The 23,206-nt window shown below is 38.8% G+C and overlaps 2 long non-coding RNA genes across 2 annotated transcripts; one reads left to right on the top strand and one right to left on the bottom strand.

Annotated features, from left to right (window-relative positions):
* Window positions 1–1,325: 1,325 nt before the first annotated feature.
* On the bottom strand, window positions 1,326–4,984 carry LOC140696561 (uncharacterized). Its single transcript, XR_012073032.1, has 2 exons — window positions 4,801–4,984; window positions 1,326–1,943 (listed from the first exon to the last, which is right to left on the bottom strand). It is a non-coding gene; the product is annotated as an uncharacterized lncRNA (long non-coding RNA).
* An 88-nt stretch (window positions 4,985–5,072) lies between these two features.
* Window positions 5,073–14,382, top strand: LOC140696560 (uncharacterized). Its single transcript, XR_012073031.1, has 3 exons — window positions 5,073–5,187; window positions 12,907–13,098; window positions 14,002–14,382. It is a non-coding gene; the product is annotated as an uncharacterized lncRNA (long non-coding RNA).
* The last annotated feature ends 8,824 nt before the right edge of the window (window positions 14,383–23,206 follow it).

Genomic DNA, 23,206 nt, shown 5'->3' with positions numbered 1-23,206 from the left:
TTTGGAACTTTTATACCTATGTCCATGAGTAAACTTGCATTATATATTTTTTTTCTTTCTCACACTGTCTTTTTCTGGTTTGGGTATCAAGGTTACGTATACTAGCCTATGGGATCTGCTGGCTAGTATTTTTTAAAAGAATATGTAAAACTGGAATTACCTTTTTCTTGAATATTTACTGAAGCTTTTCTATGACTAACTATATATCTCTGATGGTATACCTTTAGAGTTTATATGATCTTTTAGTTATCTATTTTTTTTAAATTACATTTGTGTTTTTCCCCCTTAGGAAATTGTCTTTTCCACTGAAGATGTCTAGTGAATTAGTATAAACATCCATACTTTGAATAAATATTCGGTGAGCGCCCGCTGTGGGTCAGACACTATTCCGGCTGCTTGGGTTTTGAATCGGGGCGCACAACCACCTAAGAGCCACGGCGCAAATGTCCCAGTGCTCATGAGGACATTAGCTACTCCCTCAGTGTACCTCCAGGGAACAGGGGGACACATGTCAGCATGCAGCTCCCGGTCCAAATGTTGCCTGTGGTTGTATGATTTACAGGCCTTTCATCCACAGCAAGGTCTTACCACTCTTTTGGTCTCATGGAATTTGTGGCCCTTAATTTCGGCCCAGCCACATCACTGTAATGTATGCTCCTCATTCAGCTCATGTGTTTGTACCGAGTGTTGGCATTTCCTGGGTCTCTAGTAGCTTTACTGAAAGAGAACATCGTCTGATCACAGGATTATTTTTACTCTTTTGTTGCCCACTTTGATAACATCTGCCTCAATCCTAGGATTTTTGCAGAATATCAGTTATTTCAATGAATTTATATCTATTATAATTACTGACCTTCATAATGTGGCTTTCTTAAAATGTGAATTTCACGCCTATGAAGCTTCCTTTTAGAATTACTTTTTTGCAGTTCATTGGCTATGTTAATCTGCATTCTTTCAGAAAAAAATCATATTTAGAACATTATATATAACTAGGTTTAAATCTCAGCCTTTCCACTCACAATAATGGCCTAGTTTTTGTGTATTTCTGTTTGTAAAATATGGAACACATTTATGTCATGAGATGGCTATATAAGCAATCATGAGATTGCAGTAAACACATTATTTCATGAAGGTCTAAATACGTATTTGTATTATTCAATCAATTCTCAGAGCTTTGCTTTCGCTGCTTGGAGCCTTTCAGATTTCACATCCTTACTTGGTTATTTGAGACCCTGACATCCTACAGGGGCCACCAGAAAAAAAAGAAGTCAGCCAGTGACATACTGAGACAAGAATTCCAAAGGATGGCATAGAATAAAGGAGGCTCAGAGACAGAATACATTTATTTCATTTGGAAAACACAATTATAACTTGTGCTTTAAATATATTAAAATATTGTGCTCCTGACTTTTTAAGACCAACTTCCCAACAAATTTGGTTATCCAACAGCTCTAAAAAATGTTTGTGAAAAAAGGAAAATAAATTGTGGAGATTTAACATCTCCACACTGGCTTGCTTTATAAAAGTAAAAAGGCACTGGGAAAATTTTTTAATTTCCTTTCAACACCAAGGGCTTGAGAGAAAAACAAATCCATTTGCTTCTACCCAAATGAAGTAACCTTGAATTTCCGTGAATCCAAATTCTTCGTATTGTCTCTAAACTAACGATAAATTGACCTAAGGAGAAGACCCAGGAGATGTTCTGACAGTATCTCCAGTAAACCCTGTTCTAGAAACACATTATGGACAGATTGATAAATAACAGGTCGTCTCCTTCCTGTAATAGCTCCTGCATTTCCTCCATCTGTCTTCAACAGTAGTTCGACTTCGACAAGTGCAAATTTCTTTCAGCTGCGGCTCACTGCAGGCGATTCTGTTCCTTCTCTAGGTACTTAGACAGTGAAGCAAAGGAATTCAGAAACATGCATCTAATTATTCAAATCCTTAAAAAAAAAAAAGTGGGTCAGACAACATCTTACCCAAAAGTCAACGGAAATTATTTAATTTGGGGCTGATTCTTTCATTCATGAATAAGGGCCTGTTGAGGAAGCACACTTGAATGAACCCTTCTGTCAATGCCAGTGTGAACCCCGCTAGTGCAGCTCATCCTTGTGGCATACTTCTGTCAGTTTCTGGGTGACTCTCTGACCATGGGGTCCAGGAAAAGTAACCGGTGGTCCTAGCATTAAACAGCAGTGGTAAAACTCTGATGTAGATTAAGGACCCACTATGCACTCACAGTTCTAACTGGCATTTCATAAACAATTGAATTTTCCTCACAATCCATACGAGGTATGGGTGCTATTTTATAACTGAAGAAAACTCAAGTTTGCAGAAGTGAATTGATCTGTGACATCAAGCAGCCAGTAAAGGGCAGCGCTAAGAGTTACCCTCTGCCGGGTGTGACTCCAAAGCCTGGACGGTTTATGCCTGCTCTAGGTACCCAGTTTGGTCTCCTTGCCATTTTGTTCTAATGCCTAATGAACACATTTTAGGAGTTCTAAGAGAAATCCTCCAAGGTTTTTTGCTTGTTTTTGTTTTTTTTTGTTTTAATATTGTAGGCAATGAAGAAAATGCAAGGAAACAGTAGATAAAACTCCAAAAATATGCACCGAAGAAGGGAAGTTGGGTAGGATTCAGAGGTATGGGTTTGCTTTCAGCAGTCCCTGACTCTCCTTGCAAAAAGTCCTTGCAACAATGGCTTTACCCTGCCCTTCTGTAGCTTCCTTTATCATACGAAACAAAGACGTAATAATAATCTCTACTCTACATTTACCATACGGTTTAGGATCAATTCAATGAGATTAGAATCCAGGACTGAGACTCAACAAATGTGAAATCACCAGCAAGGTTAAATAATTAACCGAGATGTTTGTCCTCTTGTTATGTTTTGTCCCAAGACCACTGATAATGAATCAACTATTCTGTTTTTCAATCAACCCTTCTGTTTTGCATGCCAGACAAAACACGAAGATTCTAACCTCATGGACCTTATGATCTGGTAATCTCCAAGACATTATTTAATAGTCACAGGTGAAAATGGAAAATCACAGCAGAAATGAGCTCTCTAAAGAAAAAAGTGTGATACCACGGGATCATATCTTAGAGAGTTCTATCTAGTTTGGGGGACAAGAGTAAAGCCTTTCGGAAGAAATGAGGATTAAGCTAACACATTCAGAATTAGTCTAAGTAGATTGAGGAAGGTGAGAGGAGTTCTCTGTGAAAGGAGTCATCTTATGTAGATGTCCCACAGTGAGAGAGAAGCTAGGTAAATCTTAGAAGAATGTTAAAAGGCCAGCAGAGCTCAAGTGTGTATGAATATATGGATGTGTGTGTGGTGGGGGAGGGTAGTGAGAGAGAGAGAGTTGTCAGGGCAAGAGGGAGATTGAGTGGCAGTCAGAAGCCAGAGTATGTAGGCATGTAGAGATTTGTAAGCCATTACAAATATACAAATATTTGGCAGTTTTCATGTAAGTCTTTTATGAGTGGTGAGGCCATAACATTTCCATTTCAAAACATCCCTCTGGCTGTATTATGGAGACCAAATTGAAGTTCAAGAAGCAACAACATTGGGTGGAGATTGGCCATCAGGTAGACTGATAGTCTTTCTAACCAGAAGTTCTATTTCATACAAAATATGCTGTTTTTGACAGTGGTTTTTGACAATTACAACAGAAATGCCTGCTGAATTCCTAGCTATCTTTTCTTTATGGATTTGATATCTGAAGAATCAGCTTGTTTGGCTTCACTCGGCTCCTGGTAATTTTAAATGTCTCTTCAGAAAAATGGAGTAATTTTTTTCCATCACAATTTTGATCTAGAATAGCCCTGAAAGGATTTCAGGGTTTCTGTTTCAGACAACTTATCTATAATAATTTTCACTCCTGCTCTTGTGCACAGTAGAAGAGCTTATAAAGTTCAACTGTCCTCACATGTTTAATCTTGAGCCCTCAAGAAGGACGCTGCAGGATGCACAGTACGATTCACCTAGACCCGCAATTCTGCATTCTCTCTTCTGATTTCTGTATCAGCTCATCAGTGTTACCTAATAAAAAAATGACTTGAAAAATTTCCTTGCATTTGTGTAAACATATTTGATGCTTTGAGTAGATTTCAGAGAAAATGCTCATTTTAAATTTCAGGCCATGTTTAAAGCATTTCAGGTGTGTGCCTTAGTGAACAGACAGAAGTAGTGAATGAACATGGTCTACATGGCTCCAAAGGACCAGGACCCTCATTGGATCCCTAGCCCTGCCTCAGGAGGGTTTTATTTATATCTGGCTCTCTTGCCTTTCTGAACTTTGTTTTCCACATTACTCCCAGCACCGATAAAAATCTTCCACCCAGACTGATTCTCTCATTTTTTCCCCCTAATGAGCTTTTATCCACATCTCTGGATCTGTGTTCTATTTGGTTTCACTCAAATGGCATCTCCTTTAAAAAAAAAAAAATCTGTCTTGACATCCCTTACCCTCAAGATTACACTTCTCTTCTTTAGATTTTACTTTGTTCTGGCCAGAATGCCACCACTGTGCCAGTAACACTTTATTATATTAGTTTATCCATCTCCGTCTAGAAGATTTAAGCCCCCTGGAGCCATGATCTCTCACTTATGTGATTTTTCGCTGCTCTGCGATATCTTGTCATGATTTAATATTAACTGCCTCTTTCTCTCCACTATACTTAACGTCATTAAGGGACCCCCTCATAGCCTGCTTCTCAATTCACACTTTCCTGACCACAGCAGCCTAAAATTGTTATCTGGTCAACGGCCATTTGTGAATTATACTGATAACTTACTGGTTTATTTTAGCTCACAGGATTTTAGAAAGGATTCTTCCAGGTGCTCCGTCTCTGATCCATGTGAGCCCAATCTATAGGGTCCACCTACTGAAATCGTCCTTCATTCTCATGTACGATGCTCAGTGATCCCTGTGTTCTTTCTCTCTCTGCATGTGATGTCTCATCTTCCAGAGCCCCTCCATCACAGCATGATGACCTCACAGAGTAGTACTTCTTCCATGGAATTTAGATTCCTCTGGAATGAATTCTCTGAAGACCTGGAAGGAAACTGCAAAGCATATTCTGACCTAACTCTGAAGTCATGCAGGGTAACATCTTCCTTATAACCCTGGTCCAAGCATCTCATAGGGAGTCCATATTCAAGGGGAAGAGAAATGCATAAGAGTATGGATACTCAAAGTCATGTTTGGTGTGGGTCGGGGGGAGACATCTTTGGAGCCCGGGTACCACATCTGCATTCATTATTTGGCAGGGAATATACATTTACAGCCTCTCATTTCTAACCAGCCTGGCATTTGTGCATGCCTTGTACTGTTCCATGAAGACCATGTTCAGGTTCTATCAAAAGAGTTCAACTATTTGTATATAGTTGAACTGAAGCCCAGGCTGTCTGGAAACACTATTTTCTACCAGGCTGATTACCTTTCATTGAATAAGTACACAGAAAGTCAACAGTAATCGCCAGGTTAGCTTAATCAAAGCTAGTGATCAATGGAGATGCTTTTTTTTCAGTCCAATTACTCACTTAATCCTGTATGGATGGTAAATGTGTTTAAGCCAGATCTCACCTTTGTAACTTTGATTTTGACAGTAGCTATCATAGCACCATAACTATGGTCATGGAACTTCCTAGTTGAATAAACTGGTGAAGAAAGAAATAAAATAGATATCTACACCTTTTCTGAAGATATAATCTAAAGAAATGGACTAATATATAAATATATACACATATACATACACATATGCAGTATACATATGCAATATACATATATATAAGTTTGCCATATTGAAAATAATTGAAAACTCAGAACTCAAAACACATTGGGCAGTCACGTGAATGACAAGCTGTCATAAAGTAAGTAACCTTTTGCTTCCTTTTAAATGCCAGTTTCTGTGTTTCTCTCTCTGTCTATGTCACTCATTGATGCTAAGCATCTGGGGCATGCTCAAAAATGGAAAAGGAAAAATAAATCAAGTAGTCCTTTGCCTGCCAAGTGCTAAAAATATTGTTTAGTTGCTGACTTTTTTTTTTTTTTCACGAATTGACTAGTTCAAGAGTTGGCAACATTTTCTTAAAGGGCCAGATAGATGGTAGTATTTTAGGCTTTGAGAGCCATGTTGTCTCTGTCACAGATACTGAGTTTGTAACTACAGTGCAGAAACAGCCATGGACAATAGATATGTAAATGAATAATTGTAGCTGTGTCAAATAGAACTTCACTCTCTCTCTCTCCCTTTATATACATATATAATGTTTAATTTGTCCTTATTTTATCTGAAAAAAAAAACAAAAAAAACCAAGACATGTATTTTCATCCTAGTCAAGTTTGAAAAATCACAGATAGGATTCAGCCTGAAGCTGGACCACCTCCACCACCACCACCGCCATTACCTCCCAATGGTGGCCACTGTTCACCTTCAGCCAGTGTTTTAGGGAAGGAATCCAAATATTGCCAGATTTTAAATTTTTCCAAAGTGTTACCAAGTCCAAACTTCCTCTGCTCACTGCATGACAGGCTAATAAATTGGGAGATGAAGTGTTCGGGCAAGGAATAATGACTTTATTGTAAAAGCCAACAGATGGAGAAGATGGGGGACCCATGTCCTGGAGAATCATCTTCCCCAAGTCAGAATTCAGGCTCCTTTAACACTGAAAAGGGGAGAGGGTGTGGTTGGTTGTTTCAAATTTTGTAGTATCAGAATCCCTTGTTTGCACAGCTGTTCATGTGTATCAGGTCATGATGTTCCTGTAAACCTCCAACAAGACAAATGTTATTCTCTGTCCTGCAACTTTTTATCTGTGTATGAATAGAAAAGTGTTACACCCTTAAAGGTCAGAGCCTTGAGGATGGGCTCTCCTGTCTATTTCAGGCTTTAGGCAATATTCTTTTACAAAAGGGGCAAAAGCAGCAGGACTGAGCCCAGGAGACAGAGCACAGGGTCAGAGCCAAAGGAACAGGTCTCATATGGAGTCAGGTAGCACAGAAGGTAACCATAGATCTATATTTACACATGAAGTTCTCTGATTTCCAAATATTGGTGACTATTTTGTAAAATTATTATTCTTATATTTTAACTAAAACCAATAAATGTCTTATTATTCTGACCCAATCCAAGTGCCAACAGTTATAGCTTATGCTTGAAAGGATGATGGAACTTGGCTGAAGGGCAGGGCTATGGAGGAAACCCATGTAGAGTGAGAACAGCAACAATAGCAAAGCATTTCCCAGCCTTTGAGCTGAGCTCAGCTCGGTGCAGTACAAGATCAGGCCAATTGCTTTTAGCGTTAAATTTATTTTACGTCTTGATGGACATTTAGGTTGTTTCCACTTCTTGGCTATTGTGAACAGTACCACAGTGGACACAGGAGTGCTATTATCTCTTCAAGATCTTAATTGTAATTCTCTCTCTACCTCACAAATGGGAGCGCTGGATCATATGCTAGTTCTATTCTTAATTTTTTGAGGAATGACTACACTGTTTTCCGTAGCGGCTATACCATTTGGCCTTCCTGCCAACAATGTGCAAGATTTCAGATTTCCCCACAATCTCCCAAATACTTGTCTTTCACTTTTTTTTTTTTTTTTTTGTGATAGCCTTCCTGGTAAGTGTGAGGTAATGTCTCATTGTGCTTTTGATTTGCTGGTATATACATATAATTAAATACAGTTCAGCCTAAAAAAAAAAAAACAAATGGAAATTCTGCAATATGCAACAACATGTATGGAACTTGACATTACATTAGGGGAAGTGAACCAGTCACAGGAAGAGAAATACTGCATAGTCTGATACAGGAAACAGGGGGTGCAGGAGGACTGCTGAATCTCAGGGTCTGAGGAGTCCCTGGGACATGCCCCACCAAGAGAGGATCCTTGGCTTCACACAGGAAAGTATTCAAGAGCGAGCTGTAATTGAGCAAAGATAGAGTTATTCAGAGAGATACACACTCCATAGACAGAATGTTGGCTGTCTCAAAAGGCGAGAGAAAGACAGAGAGAGAGTGAGCCCCAGCATGCGGGGTTGTTAGTTTTTATGGGCTCAGTAACTTCATATGCTAACATGTGGGAGGCTTATTCCAACTACTTTGGGGAAGGGCCTGGGAGTCCCAGGAACTGGGCCATCACCAAATTTCTGACCTTTTATGGGCAGCTTTGAAACTGTCCTGGCACCTGCGGGAGTGCCATTTAGAGGCTAATATATTACAAAGGAAACACTGAAGCTCCACCATCCTGGTGCTAATTACTGTGTCATTCTTTTAATGGTTGTGCCCTGTTCCCTTCCCTCCTGGCTCAGTTCCACTTATACGAGATATCTAAAGTAGTGAAATTCATAGAATCAAACAACAGAGTGGTGGTTTCCAGAGGCTTGGGGTGGGAGTAATGGGGAGTCACCAATCAATGGGCGTAACGTTTCAGTTGAGCAAGAAGAATGGCGCCTAGAGACCTGTACATTTTACCTAGTACAATAGTCATGCACTGCATACATAAAAATGTAAGAGGGTAGATCTCATGTTGTTAAGTGCTTTATCACATTAATAGTTTTTTTAAACTTTTTTGAAATTTATTTTATCTCCTAATTGGTTCCGTGTCATAAGGCGTCTGGACCTTCTCAAAGCTCCCAGGTTTTTAAGACCTGAGCTCTACATGTCGGAGATTTGTTCTAAGGCAAACAATTGCTGGGCTGTTTCTTGTTAAAATGTCACTGTTTTCAGAGTTACAGTTCATCACACTCAAGCACCCTAGGAAACGATTGTCCACCACATGAACTCACAGACTCGAAGTAAAAATGTTTTCCTCTGACATAATAAACATCTCCTTGTGGAGCTGAAGATTAAAGGGAGACATTTATTTTACTGGGCTATTGACTTTATTGTGGGTACCTGAAATTCCCAGGGTGGCTCACAATGGACGTGACAGTGATAGGTTTGCGTCCCTTTAAATATGTACCATTGTGAGTGCCAAGCTGCAAAGATAAATCTTCCAGAGGAATAATAGAGGACTTTCTGCTTTGAAAATGAATGGACCTCTGGATAGCTATTTCCCAGGCTTCACATCTCAGGGCAGTTTTTGTCTGCCCATCCCCTCCCCACGCACAGAGATTTGCCAAGGCTTCTGCTGTGATGGTGTCCATATCTTTCTGTCCCCGAGGGGTCCCGTTTTACCACCCAAGCTCAGGCATTCTGCACCACATTTGGCCATTATTCCGTCAGCTCTTAAAATGGTCTCTGACTCAAAGCCTTCGAATTCAAATCATCTCTCCATATTCCCTAACATCGTATTTTCAAATTTTTCAGTTCCCATTTCACCTTCAATATCTTTAATAGACCTAATTAACAAAAATAAAACAAAAACATTGAAAAAGGGAAAAAGAAAGGCAGCGGTATTCACAGCTGCCCTCCTGTGACACTTTATCCACATTTGTTCCTGAGATGTTTTACTACCTACATATTTCAAGCTTATAGCAAGAAATTGGTCTTTTAACTTTTTATCCTTAGACCGTTGGCTTGCTTTCTTTCTCTTCTCTGTTTGACCTTTATTCAGCACTTGCATCAAATCCATTCCTTAACTCCATGGAAGCTTTCCCTTTTCTTCCTCAGCCTATAAACCGATGCTTTAATTGTTCAGATTTGTTCACGTCTGAAGAGTTTTTTGTATGAATAAACAATCACACTGTGTGCATTGGGTTTAATGACCTTAGAAATCAATTTTATACCTAACATTCCTTTATGTATTGAACTGTTAACAACATAATATTTATTCATCTGTTAATCATAATCCAAATATCTCACTGTACAAGTCATCAATCAAAATTAAACATTGAATTTTTGAACTTAAAAGATTATTATAGATACATCTGATGAAACTTTTCTAAGCAAATTAATTAAAATACAATCTTACTACTTCGCTGAAACTTCAGTTGTGCGCCTACAGTTTAATTATAAAATTTCCTAACTTCTGAGGTTTAAATTTTTTTCTTGTAATTTCTAGTTTCATTATTCTTCTAACTTTTTTTTTTTTGTTTTCAAGGTTACAGTAATCATAACCTGTGATCATTTCTATACCTTTTTAGAATTTCTATACTTTTTCTAGTATCGAAAGAAAAAGGAGTAAACAGTCAGATTAGCCCCAGTTCTGGATTTGGGGATGTGAATACGCTCATTCCTCTCAGCAGGAGACTTGGTGCACAGTAAGACATGGTTTGGAGTTGAACCACTGATCATTTATAATTAGGTCTTTTTTACACAAAGTACACTTTAGTCACACATTCCATATAGAATTTAATTCTTGAAGCTTGGAATTTTTACCACAATTCACTTACTAACCCATCGTGATGATATGGTATATGGTGGTATGTTAACTGATTTATTCATGTAATTGAAAATTCTAGAAAGCTTTGCCAGTCTGAAGAGTAGAATCTCATAGATGTCTCATCTACTAGGAAATGAGGATTTAAATCTTCTTGGGGAACTCTCATTTGAGAAATGATTGGGAAATTCATTCTGGAACTCACTGTCAAACTTCTTGGTACACCATCATCCATGGTGATCGTCTGCTGTACCTCTTTCAACCTTCTTAATTTTTGTTTTTATTGATGCTGGTAGATTCTCGTCTTTACTGAGAAGACCTGACTCATTACAACTTATGATGTGCGTTTCTTTGTAATTGCACACACACCCACACACACACACATAACCCTGAAAGGAACAGAAGCATCACCACCACACTAGCATTCATTAAGTATTTGTTTTATATCTGTATAATGTACAACCACGTTTTATATTATAATTCCTTTTTATATACTCCATATTAAATTTACCATTTGCACATTATTATAGACTCATGACATTTCATAAGTAGCTATGATTATTACTATCAGTTATGATTATTAATGATGCACAGATTGTCACAGCCCAGCCATTAGAACTTCCTTTGTCCTTTTAATGTTCTCCTGAGAGTCTTAAGCGTTTCCTTGGATTTTGGCAATAATAGGATATTTGATGGCCATCTAAAGATTTCAAGCTACACTCCAAAGATCCTTGCTTCCAGCTGCACTATGACCTATAAATGGCCTTTGTAATATTAAAAAAAAAAGGTACTGTTTCTTCCTGGTAAACACAGCTTCCCAACAAATCTGGCAGCCAGGTGCCCTTGTGTTGTGCACAAACCACACGCCTGTGCAGAGCAGCCCACCCTGCTCCCTGTCAGTGAAGACCAGTACTGAGATCATCCTAGTTCATTCACTGACACACACAGATTGGACAATAGTGCCACTGTAGTTTTTATATCATGGTGGAAAACATGGGCTTTCTCTTTCTGGCTTATTTCATTTAGAATGACGGTCTCTAGATCCATCCATGTTGCTGCAGATGGCATTATTTTATTCTTTTTAATGGCTGAGTAGTATTCCATTGCAAAAATATGTATGTATACACATGACTGGGACACTGTGCTGTACACCAGGAATTGACACATTGTAACTAATGGTACTTCAATTTAAAAAACAAAAACAAAAACGAAAAGACACACATGCTTGTTGACATCCTGGTTCTGCCACCAGCCATGTGACTTTGGGCAGCACAGAATCATGTCCACACTTTCAGTTTCTTCTGTGTATACTGGGGATAATTTTATCATCTACCTCAAGGCATTATGGTGAAAAATAGACAAGCCAACAAACATAAAGGTCCTAAAACAGTGCCTGGTACACCATACGTGCTCGAAGAGTGTTTTCTGCATCTACATCACTGCTGTTAGTGAGAGGACTGGAAAAGGGGGCTTCTCATTCGTGCCTGAAATTTACATGCCAATTTTCCCGTTTCCTCACATGCATCCATGCTCCATTCTTAACACATAAAAGTTGTTATTGCTGCCATAACTTTCTCCTGTGATGGCCATCAGGATATGAAGGACAAAAGAGCACGCCCCTATAAACAAAGAGAAATAAAATTGGCCACGAGCGTCAAGCTAGGAAATTAACACACCGTGGACACAATCAGAGATGGGAAGGTCACCTCAAAGAGGCGCATAGGGAGTCTAAAATGTGTGTCCTCTTGCTTAACTTACTCTAAACAAGAAAAATGGAAGATACTAATATTCTTGGACACATAAGTATTTCATTATTTCTGAAATACTTGTGAATAATAACTGACCAATAAAAACAGGATTACAATTTAAGACATGAAATATGTCAACCTGCGTCAGTCCTGGGTCAGGATGCCTTCCCTCCTGTACACCCCAAACTGTTTGTTCTGATCCTTTTTGGAAAAATCTCTCCCATTTTATACTGCTTATAATCTCTCCTAGCTTCTGTTTGGAGCATTGGCTATATGCCAGTAACTTCACTTAGGGCTCAGATTTAATTCAGAAAAGAAAATGTATTTGCTCCGTATTTATTTCATTTTTCAAGATGAGGCAGTTAGGGGTTATAGCAGTTAATTGAACAGGGTCACTTTAAAGATCAGGTAAATGGTAAGACTGGGCTTAGCACGGGGCTCTGATTGGTTAAATGACTAGGGTTCTGCTCCTAGAAGCCTGCTCACAATTTGAGATCAATACTGCTGATGACTCAATTTTTCAATTGCTTTGACTAAAATATTGGAATAGGTGAGGCTGAAACCAAAGTACCCATTTTCGAACTTTTAAAATGCAGGACTCACTGCTACTAACGGAGCTACATTATTTTCTTGATCTTTCTATGCCTCCATGTCTTTTATGGTAAAAAGAAGAAAAGAGCAGTATTGCCTTGTAGATGAAAAAATACATTTATGCAAAGTTCCTTTCAAATAGAAAGAACTCAGTTAGGGTTGACCGCTGTGATCATTATTACCATTGTCTGATTGTCCGCACTTCCTCATGCAGGTAAGCTGAGAAACTCTCCCTGCAGATTTCATGTCAGACCAGCCCGGAGCCCGGAGCCCGGAGCCTGGACTGAGCCAGTGGCGTTTCCCCAGTGTTGTGGGTCCAGTCTTCTGTGCATCCTGCCTCCTTGCTTCTGAGAGTGGAGAGTCCATCCCTGAGATTTTAAAACCTCATTTTAGATGAGAACCCTCCTGTGCTGCTTTCTCTACAACTTCAGGTACCATTTTCTCAGAAAGCCACACCCCATCTACTTTAACACGCTCCATTTCAGTCGCTGTTGGTGAGTGTTGCACCGGCCCTACCTGGAGCCTGGAGCCATCACCCCCTTACCTGTGGTGTCTGGAAGTCTCCTCTTGAAATATTTTTTCATCTATTGATGAGTCCCTAAAACGCCAAGTATACACGCCTGTGTTTATCAGTTCCACATGGTGTTTCAAATGCAAATATGCTTGAAGGAACATAAATGCACATACATATTCTCCCCAGGACTTCCTTCCTTCCACAAAGATACACTGAGCCAAGTGCCAAGGTATTGAGAATGTGAAGTCAGTATCTGTGACCTCTGTGAGCACGGAGCAGAGCACTCCTAGTGACAAAGCAGAAAAAATAGTTATATATGTTGTAATACATTCCGTAAGTTAGCTACGCAAGGGCAAAGAAGAAAGGGACCAGCTCTGCTAGTAAGAATGGCACAGCAGAGAAGGGGGAATCTCAGAGCACCCTCTGCTTGCATTGGGGATGGAAGGGTCATGGAATTTTGCCAGACAGCCAAGATGAGGGGAGTATTCTGTGCAGATCAAGGAACAAATGCAGAGCACAGAGGTGCGCAAGTTCAGCACTCCTTCTCCAGCAAGAAATCAACAAGAATGGCCAGGATATGAAATGTAAATGTGGGTGTGTGATGGGGAGGGGACGCGCATGTGCTGGAGGAAATGGGGAACCCAGAAAACCCGCCCACGGAAGTCTCTGTCATTCACGTGAAGGAGCTTGAAGTTGATCCTGAACGGTATGGAGAGTTACTGATGGATGATAGGTAGAGCCCTCATGTGGTAAAATCTATTTCTTAAAGGGTCCTGGAAGCAGGCTGAGTAATGTATCCCCTTTTCTTTATTTTTCTTAGAGCAAAGGGTTGTATTCTGGAGATAGCCACTGAGGAGGTGTTAAGTCCTGGAAGAAATGCCATGACAGCATCAACCACAGTGACCAAAATCTGGTCTCGGTTTCGGAATTATGAAGAAGAACTCTCAGTGAAATTGATGGGATAGACAAGAAATAGACATGCAATGCGCTAGGCTAGAAATGTATGTCAGTATATAATGCTGCTTTTTATAGGAGGGTATTCCCAGTTCTATCTTGTTTGGGCATGGAAACCTGGAGAGAATTCTTAGGAGGACAAATTTTGTTTAATTCCCAAATTAAGCAGCTTTGTTTACATCATTTATACCTCATTTCTGGTGACAATGGTCTCTCATCTTTACCGATAAATAAAAGGTCAACTATTCTGCTGGTTGCTTTGGTTTGTTCGGTTGATTTGCTGTTAAAAATGAAAACAGTAGAATCCTCACTTTCAAAAAGTCAAGAGAAAAACACTGGGACTTTGAAGTGAGAGAAATACATTTTATTGTCACATTCTTCATTTGTCCCTCTCATGAAACAATACTACCCAATAAATGACAATTCAGTCAGCAAATAGATTTTTAAAATATATTTTTAATCCTAAGGAGAATTAATATCTCTTTAGCTATTTTGAACACAGCTTAATAAGCGAATAAATTGCTTTCACACTCTCAGAGTGTATAATTAAGCACCGAAGACCATAGCATGAAGATTTAAATTATGCACAAAAGATTCCTGAAGCTGTTTACAAATGCATGCCCTGTTCTATGATTCGGTTATGCAGTACCAGACTTGTTAATGCTTCTATTAATACAACTTGTACTTGACACAGGAAAGAAACTACCTTCCTTCTTTTTATAACAAAGCTTCTTGCAGAAGCTCTGTTTGGCCAACCCTCAAACCTGTGTCACCATGTTGTATCCATGAGGTAGCGTCCAACTGAAAGAAATCTCGGTTCAGGTATGTGCTCTGGGAATAGCCACGTAAGGGAGGAGAGCGTTGTAATCCTCAATATTGTGTTGATTACAGAACTCAGTTTGTTTCCCTCACTGGTTTACCTCGTAGGTTCCAGTCTTTGTTGCTTCCTAAGCAGCCCCTCGGCAACTCCCTCCTGAGTTCTGAATGGAAACATGGAGCTTAGACACAGTATTTGCAAAGGAAAATAGTACGTTCTTAATTATTTAGGTCGTTCCTAATTAGGAAAGAAGGAATGCATTATATGTAAGATCTCTCATTGAGTGCAAGTGTATAGTATGTTATTTTAAGGTAAAGTTTACCACCCAGAATCCTAAGATGTGGAAACAGAGTCCTCTTGTCTCTCGCTGGTTGAAGCCAAGAAAAGTGAAAAGGAAAGCACACTTCTTTGGAGGCATCTTTCCAGAAGCTTGGTCCAGGCAGCTTCGAGAACGTTTGAACTTGCTTTTTGAAGGTGGGGAAAAGATGTATTTGTTTTGCTGTATGTTGGTCCAGATTTTTAAGCAGACCATGGTAAGGAGAACACAGGGGGTTGGCTTTGTTGTTCAAGTAGCATGTTCTCATGTGTTGAGATGTTCACTCACCCTGGGTCTGCCCACCCACTTCTCTTTTCCTTTAAAAGGGCCAAGAAGGCTCCAAAATTCCTGTCTCCTTTAGAGAGACATGAAACAGTCACAGGTGCTAGACAACAATATAAGAGTTCTGTTCTTAAAATAAGAACAATAATGTAAAGTCAGCATGCTATTTGGTATTTCATGCAAATAATCATATTTTGCTTTATAATGTGAATGTGATTGGCTTCCCGCTGCTTCTAAGTCAAAATCCCAAATGGGTACCACATCATGTAATGCCACCCATTTCTCTCTACACTTATCATCACTCTAATATTTTATGCTCTACCATCATCTTTTTTACACTCCAGCCATATTATTCTTCCTTCAGTTTCTTCAATGTGATACACCATCACCCCTCAAGACTCTCACGTGTGCTGTTAGCTCTGCGTGGAAAATTCCCCCTCAAACCCATTACACTTTTATTTGTACCCATCTGTCTTCCATGTTTCAAATCAGGTCTCACTTTCAGAAGGAAGCCTTCCATATATTCTTGCACAGTCTGGAAGGGAAAGCAGGGCCCTCATCAGTTAATTTCAGGGGCTTAGATTTTACTCTCGGCCATTTGTATCCCTGGGGAGAAGCTTCAATAGATGTTCTCATGTAGATGGACCCAAGTTCAAATCCAGACTTTGCTAACTATTGGTCGTGTCCCATAGGAAGTTCATGACACCTTTCTTTAAGCCTGGTCAGCGTGTCTATTGAATGAATGATTATAATAATAATTGTTATTATTTTATAAGAATCAATGAGGTTTAGAAGAAGGTATGGGTTAGGGATGAGACTAGAGGAAGATTGTCACTGGAGGAAGGATAACACAAGTTGTTGCTTCTCAATTCTTCTCCCTGCCTAGTTATTTATCTGCAGCCATGTTGAAAGGTTAAGGGGCGTAGTTTAGATTCCCTACCATCTCATGACAAAGTAGTGCTTCTAAAACTATGTGTATCAGGATCACCAGGCTCTCTGGTTCAGTAAATTTTGGGTTTCCAAGAATGCCCACAAGAACCAGAACCCCAGATACACAGCAGGCTGTACTTTGAGAAACAGTCAGTTCTGTGCTGGAGGAAAACTGGCTCATGAATGAAGACTCACGTAGATGTCCCTCTGGTAGAATTAAAGTGACAGAAGGGTTGTCAGAGGCCAGTGGTCCATTTCACAGCTAAGAAAAATAAACCCAGTCGTGGAACAGTCCAGGCATTTGCTTAGAGTACATGTCATGTTAGTATCAGAACCAGTCCCAGGACCTGGGTCTCCTGTCTCCTATCTGGTTCGCATTCTGTTTCACTAATTTTCCTAATTGTCCCCAAACTCCGTTTGCTCCTACACTTGTTACTGCTGCCTTGTCTATGAAAAAAGACATGGATTTCTTCTGGTATCATTGAGGATATATTTAGAAGAACACCTTAGAGACATCTAAAGTTAGAAATATAGATAAGAAGTGTCCTCATGCTATGAACAAAGAAACACATTAAAATTTACATACCCTAACTTCCAGTCCCAGAAGGAGGAAAGCCAGCATCCCAAGGGTGCCTTTACTTCCCTTTGCAGGGAAGGAAGAACACATTCATGCCTTTCCATTGTCTACACTGTGGAGGTCATGGCATTGAGAAATCTTGGAAACTCTTGCTTAAGTCCCTCTCAGTGCTCTCAGTGTCTTCTATAGCCATGATGGGGCATTTTGAAAGCCATATTGAGCCACAGAGAAATCACTATTTAAAAAAAAAATCCCCAAGTTATTGTTGCAAGGCTGTATTGCAGTATTTATTCACGGAAAAGTTTGTATGAGCATCTGATTACATACTGCAAAAGCCACAGTGTTTTCAAGATAGTTCTCCAGCCTCATAATACAAGCCAGTTGCCATTACTCACAGTCAAATTGGTCATACACTTGACCCTCACTGTGTTCCAAGGCCACCTAGCTCCTTTCTACAATGTTCTCTTGTACATTCTAGATTACATTGAAAAGATGAGGCAGCTTTCTTACCACATCACCACATAATTTAATACTTCCACTGAAAGACGACATTGAGTCTCTGCTTACCATGTATAAAGCTCTAGGCAGTGTGTTTTATATGCATTGTTTTATTTGATTCTCACAAAACCCCCGAGGTAGGGACTTCTCCCAGTTTGAGGGGACATCTCTGAGGCACAGAGACGCTGATTGCTTAAATAAGTGTACAAGGTTCACGGCCAGTAGCTGCATTTAGTAAGACCTGTCTTCTTTACCTGGTATTAACAGGAATAAAACCATTTAGGACACAGCTGTATCTCAAATCTGACCCTTGCCAAAGTTGGAAAGTGTAGCAGAGAATTTGGTAGACGGAACCATTAAGTACTAGAGTGTGATATTTATCTCTTAGAATGAATGATCTAGCCTTGACTTGATTTATTTCATAAGAGTTGAGGGGTTAAGCCATGACCACTTACAGATCTAAAACAAGACTGTCAGGTCTGACTGAGACGGCAAAAGAAACAAAAAAAGAAAGAAAGGGAAAAAAAAAGAAAACACGGTAGATACAAATTTTGAAACAAAATATTAAAACTCACTTCCCTTCGATTTTGCTGCTTTTGTGTTGTATTTTTATACCAATCAACCAATAAACAAAAAAGCCTGCCTATGACTCAGTGAACCTCAGTGTTAAGAATAGCACATTTCTCGTTCTCTTTGCCTGGATTTTTTTTTTCTTTCTGCATAATGGGACACTTTTCTTTTCCCTTTATTCCTCCCTGACATTTTGATTATTATGTTTTCTTTCAGGAACAACATCATTATTGTGTAGCTGTTTGTAGAAGATATTTACTGAAAATTATAATATTGGTAGTCCGGAACCTTATTGTGGAGATACCAATGCTGATAGCTATCCAACACTTTGTTCAAGAAATATGATAAGATAGACAACTATTTCACAAATGATTATATACTGTTGTCTGAGTTCTGTGCCAGCTATTTAAACAAAGATATTACATTCATGCCCTAGGATAGCAGTTTACCTGAATTATTTTGTAGTCATGTTGAATTATCTGTTGCATCAACAGTGAGCTTCAGTTTTAATATTAAAACTTAATTGTACATTCCAAAACCACTGATGATATAAAAGTTTTCTTGCTTATCAAAGCACCAGGTATGAGTATTTGAAAAGGTTTATTTCTATTATGTATATAATCCTGTTTGTATTTTGAAGTTTCAAATTATAGGTGTAACGGAGGCATTTTTATTACTCTGTGCTTTGAGAATTCTGAATATTGTAATACACCTTATTAGAATCGATGTACTGTATCATTACATATTATAGATAAAATCATATACCACTAATGTGAGAGGGGTTATAAAACTGAAATAGAATAACAATTTTTTTCGAGTTTCTCCGGTGCTTTATGCACTTCATTTACTAAAAAACATAAAATGGTCAGTAAAATATTTACTAGGACTTTTGAAAATCTCTAAAGGCATAAATTGAATTGCACACTATCTCTAGTTTTCTATAAACCACCTTGCTTCAGAATAAAACAGCCCTACATCTTTTTTTAATTGAGGATTTTGTGTCTTCAGAGGCCAGTCTACCTCAATCCAGCATTAGACAGCACTTCCATTTTTCACTGAATTCCGAGAATTTATATATGGTCGACTGATAAAACATTATAAGATGTGTGGTAGCTTTGCAATTATTTTATATAAAAATTTATAAGACTTTTACATATTTGGCTAGAACAGAGCAGCTGTACCTACTTGTTTCTTCAAAAGCTAGTCTTTATAAAATTCAGAAGTTTTCAAGTTTTCCATTAGTAGTGTCTCCCTTGTGCTATTATTTCACCTTTGTGCTCCTGTGTGAATACAGTCTGAATATTTGTGCCCCCCCCAAATTTATAAATGGAGTCCTAATACCCAAAGGTGATGGTATTAGGGCCTTTGGAAAGTAATTAGGTCATAAAGATAGATTCCTCATGAATGGGATTTGGGTTCTTTTAAAAGAAGCTCCAGAGAAATCCTTAACCCCTTCTGCCAAGTGAGGACACAGCAAGATAGCGCCAGCCTTGAGCAAGGAAGAGGACTCTCAGTAGAAAATGTGACCATGCTGGCTTGATCTTGGACTTTGCAGCATCCAAGGCTGCGAACAATAAATTGTTACTTATTAGCATCCCAGCCTGAGGTGTGTTGTTGTGGCAGTCAGAAAGTCTTGTGCTGTAGCACATGGCACATTACTGAACAGAGGATTTAAGGCTTAAAATATGTCTTGACTCCCAGAAGGTATAATTTAAAGGAGGAACCAGAAGAATAGTGAGCAATCTAATAGAAAATACTGCATTTTCAATCATATGGACTTCTGGTACCATTTTGAAAATGACTGACCAACACCCGGGGGTCTTTTCAACCCTCCAGGCTCAACACTCAGGTTTGTTCATCCATCCCACAGGACTAAAAGCCCGGTCCTGCCAGCTTATGCTTTTGGTACCATCAATATAAACCTGATCTGTATTAGTCTGGTTTTAGGTGTTAAACAAATGTGATACACACCTTGAAAACTTGAAAAAAAATCTACATTTCAACAAAAATGTTTCCTGTTTCCTCCTCTAGTCCCACACCTCACTGTAACCACTATGCCCTATGCAGCCAGACCTCAGAGATATTGTGGTTGAGTCTCTGATCACTGCAATTAAGTAAATATTGCAATAAAGCAAGATTATTTTTTTGGTTTCCCAGTGCACATACAATTTATGATTAACCTATAGAGCAGTCTATTAAATGTGCAATTGCATTATGTCTACAAAAACAATGTATATACCTTAATTAAAAAAATACTTTATTGCTAAAATATGCTAACTGTCACCTGAGCCTTCAGAGAGTCATAACCTTTTTGCTGGTGAAGGGTCTTGCTTGGATGTTGGTGGCTGCTGGCTGATCATGGTGGTGTTTGCTGAAGGTTGGGGTGACTGTGCCGATTTCTTAAAATAAGGCAATAAAATCTGCCACATTGATTGACTCTTCCTTTCAGAAATGATTTCTCTGTATTATCTAATGGTGTTTGATAGCATTTTACCCACAGTAGGACTTCTTCAAAATCAGAGTCAACTCTTTCAAGCTCTGCTGCTGCTTGATCAGTTAAGTTTATGTCATATTCTAAATCCTTTGTTGTCATTGCAACGGTCTTCACAGCATCTTCACCAGGAGTAGATTCCATCTCAGCAAACCACTTTCTTTGCTCATCCGTGAGAAGCAACTTTTCATTCATTAAAGTTTCGTCATGATCACAGCAATTCAGTCACATCTTTAGGCTCCCCTTCTAATTCTAGTTGTCTTGATATTTCCACCACACCTGCAGTTACTCCCTCCACTGCAGTCTAGACCCCTCAATATCATCCATGAGTGTTGGAATCCACGTCTTCCAAACTCCTGTTAATGTTGATATTTTGACCTCTCCCTGTGAATCATGAATGTCCATAATACCATCTAGAATGGTGAAATCTTTCCAGAGAATTTTCATTTACTTTGTGTAGATACATCAGAGGAATCACTATGTATGGCATTATTAAATACCACATTATCAAATTTATTTCTTAAATAATAAGACTTTTGAAAGTCAAAACTACCCCTTCACCTAGTGACTGCAGAATTTGTATTGTGTTAGCAGGCATGAAACAACATTAATCTCACTGTCCATCTCCATCAGAGCTCTTGGTCACCAGGTGCATTGTCCGTAAGCCAACTTAAGCCTTCATGGAATCGAAGAGAGTTAGGGTCTTACTCAGGACTATGCTTTGGCTTAAAGGAATGTTATGGCCAGTATGAGCTTCTATGCAGACACTAAATCTTTCTCCATATCAGCAATAGGGCTGTTTTACTCTCTGATCATTTGTGTGTTCAGTTGAGTAGCACTTTTAAATTTCTTCCAGAACTTCTCCTTTGCATTCACAACTTGACTAACTCTCTGACGCAAGAGACCACACTTCTGGCCTGTCTCAGCTTTTGATGTGCCTTACTCACTCAACTTAATCATGTCTAGCTTTTGATTTAAATTTGAGAAATGTGCAACACTTCTTTTTACTTCAACACTTAGAGGCCATTGTAGGATTATCACTTGGCCTTGTTTTGATATTGTTGTGCTGCAGGGAATAGAGAGGCCCAAGGAGAGGGAGCTAGAAGGGGGCACAGGAATGGCTGGTTGGTGGAGCTGTCAGAACTCACACCAAATTTATCTATTAAGTTTGCCATCTTACGTGGGTACAGTTTGTGGCACTTCAGATCACCAGAAAACTATGATAATAATAAAAATTTGAAATAGTGTGAGAATTACCAAAAAAAAAAAAAAATGACACAGGAGAAAATGAGCAAATGCTATTGGGAAAAAGGTCCCTATGGATTTACTGAACTCAGGCTGGCCACAAACCTTCAGTTTGCAAAATATGCACTGTCTGCAAAGTGAAATAAAGGGAAGCACAATAAAACAAGGTGTCCCTGTATTTGCAGAGGTGAGATATTAAATTATATTTACTTTTTTAATAGTTTTTTCAGCATACTGTTCTCTAACCCAGTTCTTGACAACAAATCAATTAATAATATTAAGTTGCTTTTACATTTGTTTGGTCTTTTTTTTTTCCCATTGCATTTGACTTTTCTTATGAGCTGTGATTTCCAGAAACAATGACTTGTTTTGATTTTTTTCCAAGAAATCTTGCCATTTAGGTTGTGAAATTGATTGACTCTACCCATCACTTTCATTAATCTCTTTCATAAATTCATATGAAAGTGGTTCTAGTGACTGGCCATCGCTAAGCCATGCACTGCTTAATGACTCAGATAATCCATAATTCAATAAAACTTTCATTGACATCAGTGTTTAGTGTTATATTTTCACAGTAAGAGAGAAAAAAAGGAATATAGTATTACCTCTTTAAATAATGATTATTTGCAAGGGATGGTATAGCTCAAGTGGTAGAGCACATGCTTAACATGCATGAGGTCCTGGGTTCCATCCCCAGGGCCTCCTCTAGAAATAAATAAATAAACCAAATTACCTCCCACACCTCCAGAAATTAAAAATAAAAAGTCATTGCCAAAAACCCAAGGTCATCTTTGTTTTAAAAATGAATAAATAAATAAATAACGATTATTTGTAACTACATTCTCCAGGAACAAGGTTATTCCAAAAGGATGTTCCTTGTTGTCTAAACATGTTCTGGAGGTGGTCTCATTGAAAAACATACAAAACCCAAAGAAGAGAGCTTGTGGGAAGACTCCTGCCCAGTAGGAGAAGCCCTTCCATTCTTATTTCACCAATTCATTCTCTTTGTACCAAGAGGGCTGGTTGTATGTTCAGAGTTTTCCATGCTTCCTCTGATCTTTGAAGCTTCACATGCATTGCTTTGCTTAGCAAATACTTCTTCATGGCTTCTCTTCCAGGACCTGTCCACATTTTACTAATCCGTCAAAACTGAAAATGGGTTTCATATCATCTGGGAAGATATCTTCAAGCCTTATTTTCTGGCTTCCAATCAAAATAAGGCCCTTTGCTTCTTCTTCTCTTTAGCAACTTGTGGTTACATTTACAATGGCTTTTATAATGTTATAAATGTACTTATACATTTATAGATGTATTCACAGTATTATAAAGGAAGCTTAATTTGGCT

Source organism: Vicugna pacos, chromosome 5 (assembly GCF_048564905.1).
Source record: "Vicugna pacos chromosome 5, VicPac4, whole genome shotgun sequence".
NCBI classification, from domain to species: Eukaryota; Metazoa; Chordata; class Mammalia; order Artiodactyla; family Camelidae; genus Vicugna; species Vicugna pacos.
Note: the sequence above shows the minus strand (reverse complement) of the source record. Positions and strands in the feature narration are given on the sequence as shown.